Raw genomic sequence first — 6,886 nt, 5'->3', positions numbered from 1 at the left:
CTGTTCCTCCTCTTAAATTTCTTGTTCAGAAAGTCTGTTGTTGTAAACATCCCCGACTGGAAGCTGTAAGACACAGCTAAGCTTTCAGTCAGATGTTTGCTGCTACCGGCTATTCACAGACATCCTCTTGATATAATTCTGTCCCGGAGTGGAGTTGAGGAGGCTATAAAATGTGTGGGAAAACCTCAGAAATCTTTAGCTGCATTCTTTTACTGCACTGACAGTGCACGTATTATGATAGTTGAATGTAGGGTGCTCTCCTAATAACAGGATATGCCGTCTCGAGCTTCCCAGACTTAGCGTGCTGCTGCTGGACCTTAGAGAATTTAGTTAAATAAAAAGTGTCCCCGCCTATTCCTGTTTCTGCCCTGTCAATGAAATTTTAGTCTTTATAACCTTTCCAAGTAGGCTGGAGTTTAACATCCCAACAGTTCAGGAGACTGATTTTCTCCATTGTAAATTCTGTGGAAGTTCTGGAGAATAATTTCATCACTACCACCCAGCAGTATGCAATCTAGAAATTTCAGCTTTCCCTATACTTAAAAGAGATGTGTGTGCAACATTTTTCTCCGTCCTCTTAGCCCCCCACTTCCTGTTCCCCTCACCCTGAGTGATATTACAGCTCCTAATTAGAACTCTCTTCTAAGAAAAACTGCAAGACATCAAGCCACTAAGCCTGTTTACATTTGCTAATGGGTATGCATGTCTTTTTATATTAATATTTTTCCTAAGTATTTTCAGATTGTTGCTTTCAGATTTATTGCTTCCTCCTTAAAATATAGCTGCCCTGAAAGCAGCTGTATTTTATCTATTTTTTGTATTTCCCCACAGATCTGAATAATCCAGGGCTTTTCTCACAGATGACACTCAGTGTGGACTAATTGATAATGTATAATTTTATAGCAGCTATTTTCTGAGTTTTAAAAAACTGTTATTTTATTTCTGTTAGTCTTTCAGACACTGGAAAACATTTCTATTTTATTGGCATTTTTCTTTTCAATAAAGCATTGGTTTTTTAAAATCATTTATTTTTATTAAACTGCTAAACATACTATGTTAGGTTCCGTACATGATTAAACCAAAACATAAAGGTCTTGCCAATCTAATGTATTTACATGCTTATTTTCTTTGATTAGATTATAAGCTTTCTGAGGTCAGAGACATTAAATCTTGACAATTCTATTTTTTCCTGTTATAAACAGCAAGTAAATCACCTTGCATGTATAGTACTTTAGTAATGATTTTATATTATCTTATTGCAGCGGTGTCTACTGTTTCCTCTTATCTTTTATCCAGATGAGCAAATGACAGTTTTGGTCATAATGTAGTTACCCCAGATGTATTTGTGCTACAGCTTTTATTTTTTAAATGCTCTTTTGTTAGAGTAGTAGTTTATAAGACTTATTTGGGGATGGGGGTCAGTTGCTTCAGACTCAGGTGGCTTTCCAACTTGTAAATACAATTTTCAGGCTGGATGATTAGCATGCATCAAGCATCCCTTCCTATGAACTCTAAATAAAGCAGATTTATTGCATATTCTGTGGCCCTCTGTTTTAGCACATTGGAAGCCTTAGACTCAAATAGCAGTGAAAGGATAGTTATTACTGAGCTCAGAAGTCTTCCCTGCCAAAGGTAGAATGTAATGTGTTCTCTGGTAATAGGATTATTTTGTTTGACCAGGTGACACTGTTTATTTCTTATGAAAAATTTTGATATACAGCTTTAAAATTTAGTAAGATGGATGCATAATTTATACAGTGAAATTTGAAAGGTTTTTCAAAATGATAAGGCCAAACCTAAGCTAAACGAGGGGGTAGGCATTCTTTATAATAAAGCTGTTATACTCTGCCCAGCTAGGCCAGTTATCCCTAGATGCTACAGATTAATGGGGCAATCTGTGTTATGTAACATTTGTTCTATATTATTCTGCCTCTAATGAGGTGAATCAAAGACGATGTCAGTTTTAATTCTGGATGCCCTTGCTTCAGTGTAGTATAATACATAGGTACAGCCTTTTTTAGTAGTTTTCAGATGGCTTCTTTATGTTTTTATATTGAAGAACCAGTAACTTCCCATTGGCCTATAAGGTTAGCAATTGATTATTTATAGCAAATGGCTTGAAATGTTAGATCATCAGTATTTGTCAGTAAACCTGTAATAACTTGTTTCCCTAGCCCTTAACTTAGTGTTGAAGAAAAAAATTGTGGTATTCATTGATAGGACTTAGAAAGCACAGAAATTATTTATTATTTAAGATTTGTTCTACAAATTGATATTTAAAGTAAAACATTTTTAGTTACTGAACACCATTCTGTAAATGACAGTATTTTATCCTGAGTATATGGTCTGAAATGACTTAAGGACAACTTTTTAAAGCAAATAACTAATTACAAAATTGGGTCTTCCAATTTATTTCAAATTAGATGCTTTTGTACAAATATTCTTGGTTAGAAATAGTCATATAAATACACTGTTGGACATGTTCTCATTGATCTCCACGCCTCAGTTCCTTCTACATGAGTCATGGGCTTGAGGTTACCCAGAAATGGACTGTGAACCTATAAACCCCAGCATGCATGTGGTATTGCATTGAGCATGTTCTGTGATTCCCTTCTACTCTTGTTACAGCTTTATTCATTGAATCAATGTGCATTATTTGCTGTGTGTGCTCAGGTAATATTTTTCTTTTTTTTTTGTTTGAATATCAGTTTGGGCTTAGTTACTTTTTAAAATAAGGATGTTTCAGATAGTCTCTGCCACACTTTGCCTAGCCTGGTTAATTGTGGGTGGACCCATGCTACATGTTTTGGCATTGCCTTTTTCTTATCTGTACCATATTACAAACTTCCTAGTAATTTGACATTCACTGCTGTCTTTGCTTTAGCTTTCCGACAGGTTTGGTGAAACAGTCCATTGCTGTTCAATATCAGCTTGCATCAGAATTACTTGGAGGGCTTATTGATTAAAACACAGATTACTGGGCCCTGCAAAAAAAGTTTCTGATTCAGTAGGTCTGGGGTGGAACATGAGAATGTGCTTTTTCCCCCACAGTTCCCAAGTACTGCTGATGCTGCTCCTCTAGGCCCATGCTTTCAGAATCACAGAGCTCATCTTACATTCTTTTCCTGCTAGATATTATGCCCATTTAATACATGAAGTAAAACAGAAAAATCCTTAACTTAAAAACATGTATTAATCCAGAAGTTTGATTATAAAAAGGTTTGTTGAAAATGTGAGACCATTTTTTCTCCCAGAGAAAAAGTATATTAATTGTCTAGCTGGGAGGGGCATATTTGAATGTGTTTTCAGAGAAAAGCAGAAGAAAAAAATACGGTTGTAATAGAAGTAGTTAAAACAGAAAAGCAGTATGGTTGTAGAGTGGGGTGGTGGGGAGGTATATGTGTATTTAATCTTGAGAACCAATGCTTTTGGAAAACAGCCCAAAGGGACAAGAGACTAGGTAGAGACTGGGGAGGTTCCTGAAAGTCCTGGGTTACCTATGAAATGCCAAAGATTTTTAAAGTTTGCTGGCAGTGGTTATTATATGTAGTTTTACTTCCAAATTTGAAGATTTCCTCTTCTTTGATTCAAGTGTGTTGGTAGGACCACTGGTAATAGTTAGTAGAGATATTTGTGGGAATATATTTTTAATCAGAAAGAATGCAAAAAGAGGGGGAGACATTTCTTTGAGACACCTTAATGACACTGGGAACAGTAGAAGGTGGAAAGAGATCAGAGTGTGGGAAAGATGTGCCTGAGATGAAATTATCTGAATTCTGAATGTGGGGGAGAAGATGAGGAGAGGGTTGAGGGGGAGGAGAGATGACTAAGCTCCTCACAGTGTTTCATTAACTGTCTTTTACCTAAAGGAGGAATCTTCTTAATGAAGATTGGTTGATGCATCATTACTGGTCATCAAGTAAGTTCTTATAAATGCAAGTTTGATTGTTTTGAAGGGAAGGATATAGGAAGGCTGGATAATCAGCTACATTTAGATATGGAACGCTACAGGATGTCTGCATTTATTGTTGTAAATTCGTCTGGTGAAAAACGTTATCACTTCTTTGTGACTAGCCTGGGCAATATAGTGAGACCTTGTCTCTAAAAAAAATTTTTTTAATAAGAAAAATTAGCCAGGCATAGTAGTGTGCCTGTAGTGCCCCCCACCACCCTGGACACGCCCCCACTTCCAAAGAAACAAACACCCAACTCACTTCTGCCTTTTCCTTGGATTCTACACTTTCTCTCAGGATATCTTTCTGATTGAGTCTTGCCTCATTTATGTGAATGCTGTGTCTGTTCTTTTTTTCAACAGAGTCTTACGTAAAGAACCGTACAAACTTAGTAAAGAGTTTAAGTCCTGCTTTAAACCAAGTTCCAGTTCATGTAAACATCCTACACTCAGCTGTAATACATGGATTGGCTGGGAGGTGGATGTTTACTTCAGCTGACTTGGAATATCAACCAATTAACATTGATAAAAGATTTGGCAAGAATAGTATACAGAGGCTTGAATTTTTAATGTAATTAATGTAATTAAAGGTTTGTTGGAAATGTGAGACCATTTTGTTCTCCCAGAGAAAAAGTGTGTTAATTGTCTAGCTGGCAGGGATCTACTTGAATATGTTTGCAGAGAAAAGCAGAAGAAAGCATGGTTGCAGTAGGAGTAGTTAAAACAGAAAAACAGTATGCTTATAGAGGAAAAATTACCCTAAATTTATTAAAAATTTATTAAAATTCCTTTCAATTTGTTACTCAATTTAAATTTTTATTGTATCTTTTCAATTTTGCTATAGCACTAACATGACATAAGGCTCTGGGTATTGGGACAAAAGAATGCCCTTGTTTGGTAGTTGGGGTCGGGTTTGTAGTATTGCAGTGTGCTTTAACAAGCATGGGCTTTGACATCAGACATTTGTTGCCATCTGGACTCCACAAGTGAATTTGCTAAGGGATTTGGAGGAGGGAAAGGCACTGTTTCCATACCTCAGTGGTTTTCTCATCTGCAAAATAGGTATGTGATTGCATGGATTGACTTATATGATGAATATAAAGTTGTTCATTAGTACAGTACCTGTCATATTAAGTACTCAATAAATGCTAGTTATTAATGCTGTGTTTTAGGTTTTCAGTAAATAGTTGCCATAATGCTTAAAGCAGACATAAGTTGTTTTTATTTTAGCAATAAAGATGATGCCAACTTTTTGGTTTAATGGAAATGCTTTGAATCTTTGATATTGTTGTAATATAGTGGCATAGAATTTTGAATCCCAGCTTCTGGAGCTCATATCTTGATTCTGCGAGTTACTTCGCTATGTTACTTTGAGGGAAGTTATTAATCTCTCTGTGCCTTAGTTTCCTCAGTCAACTAAATTGAAATTATAATAGCACCTACCTGATAGGATTGTTGAGACTAAATGAGGTAACAATTTAAAAATAAGCTAATACCTGATAATTAGTTCTATATATGTATTGATTGGTCTAAACGTTATTTCCATTTTCATGTCTTTACTTAAAATACTGAAAATTAATTTTTTATAGCTTTGTTTTTCAATTCCATGAAATCAGCCTGCCTTTTCTTTTTTTGGTGATGCATCCACATTCTGTATAGGTAAAAAGCAAAACAAACAAGTATAAAACGAAAATTATGTAAGAAGTACACACATCCTAGCAGCTTGGCAAGTGTCTGTATGCTCTTGCCTGTGCCTAAATCCAGAATTAGAATTCATGTTTGGTGCTCCTGTGGAAGATGTCTAAATGTTATGAGAAATACATGATTAAATAAAAATGTGAAATGAAAGCATGGAGACTTGTTGAAGGTGAGTGCTGTTTTTCTAATTATATATTTTGTTTAATGAATAATTTGTTATTTTCTTTGTCATTACGAGAGAGCTGTTTTATTCTGTACTTAGGTGCAAAGCATACTATGTTTTAGTGAGCTCCACATGTTAATTTGAAACTTGCCAAATTTTTACATTATTTTATAATTTATAGTACTTTGAGAAACATATTGCAATGCATTACAAAGCATATAATGTAAAGGTAGTTTTATGAGTGTTTTTCTCCCAAATTAAGCATATTTGGGAATTGCCCATCAATTTGTTTTTGAACCTCAGTGCATAAAATACAGAATTTTTCTTTCATATGCTAGATGTGAAAAATACTCAGCATATGCATGTGGTTTAGGCTACAAAATAGCCTGTAGGTTAAATTCCTAATTCTAGTGTTTAATTCATTGCCTTTTTTCTTCTTGTTTAATGGCCATATGTTTATATCTTTATATTACATACATTCCTGATTATATAATAAGGTCTTTGATCATGTGGGCTATCAGATTTGCCTCACTTTGTCTCTTAGAAGAAGCTATACGTGAAACTATGTTGTACTTAAGTGAAAATTTGAGTATTTTTCTTGTTTGAATTAATGCAGTGAAACATTCTACTTACAGTTGGCTGTCTCCCACCCTTACAGGAAGGTACATGCCTTCATTTTTTAAAACACTGTATATTTATTAGAATTGTTACAGAATTTTAGTAAATATATTCTAACCACATATTTTCTGATTAATGTGTGCTTATCAGTTTTAAATGTTATGAAATCTGGATATATGTTAAAATGTCTCAGTTTTCCCCTCTTGTTTACCATATTGCCATTTGGTATTAATAGATAACATAATGTAAAATTGAATGTCTTTGATAATTTTGGGATATGTTCTGAAATTAAACTTGAACTTTTTTCTGTGAATTTTGAAGATTTGGTATCTTATAATTATTTGGTGAGCATTTGGCATGAATTATTTAGCTTCTCCCCTGTTTATGATTTATTTCTCTTCTCATCGATTTCCAATAGGAAAATGTAATGGTTCTAAATATCTCCTGTAGACTTC

At 34.6% G+C, this 6,886-nt stretch overlaps 1 long non-coding RNA gene and 2 other non-coding genes across 3 annotated transcripts in view; all 3 read left to right on the top strand.

Annotated features, from left to right (window-relative positions):
* Window positions 1-36: 36 nt before the first annotated feature.
* Window positions 37-106, top strand: MIR30D (microRNA mir-30d). The gene has a single exon (NR_106262.1). It is a non-coding gene; the product is annotated as a microRNA mir-30d (primary transcript).
* A 13-nt stretch (window positions 107-119) lies between these two features.
* LOC115935623 (uncharacterized) overlaps window positions 120-6,886 on the top strand; it is an 88,151-nt gene continuing 81,384 nt past the window's right edge. The window contains exon 1 of the long non-coding RNA XR_008667615.2: window positions 120-5,819. This is a non-coding gene — a long non-coding RNA (uncharacterized lncRNA). The remainder of the gene's footprint in view (window positions 5,820-6,886) is intronic.
* MIR30B (microRNA mir-30b) lies at window positions 4,370-4,457 on the top strand. The gene has a single exon (NR_106206.1). It is a non-coding gene; the product is annotated as a microRNA mir-30b (primary transcript).

This window comes from Gorilla gorilla, chromosome 7 (genome assembly GCF_029281585.2).
Source record: "Gorilla gorilla gorilla isolate KB3781 chromosome 7, NHGRI_mGorGor1-v2.1_pri, whole genome shotgun sequence".
NCBI classification, from domain to species: Eukaryota; Metazoa; Chordata; class Mammalia; order Primates; family Hominidae; genus Gorilla; species Gorilla gorilla.
The sequence above is the reverse complement of the archived record's forward strand: the minus strand, read 5'-3'. Positions and strand labels throughout refer to the sequence as shown.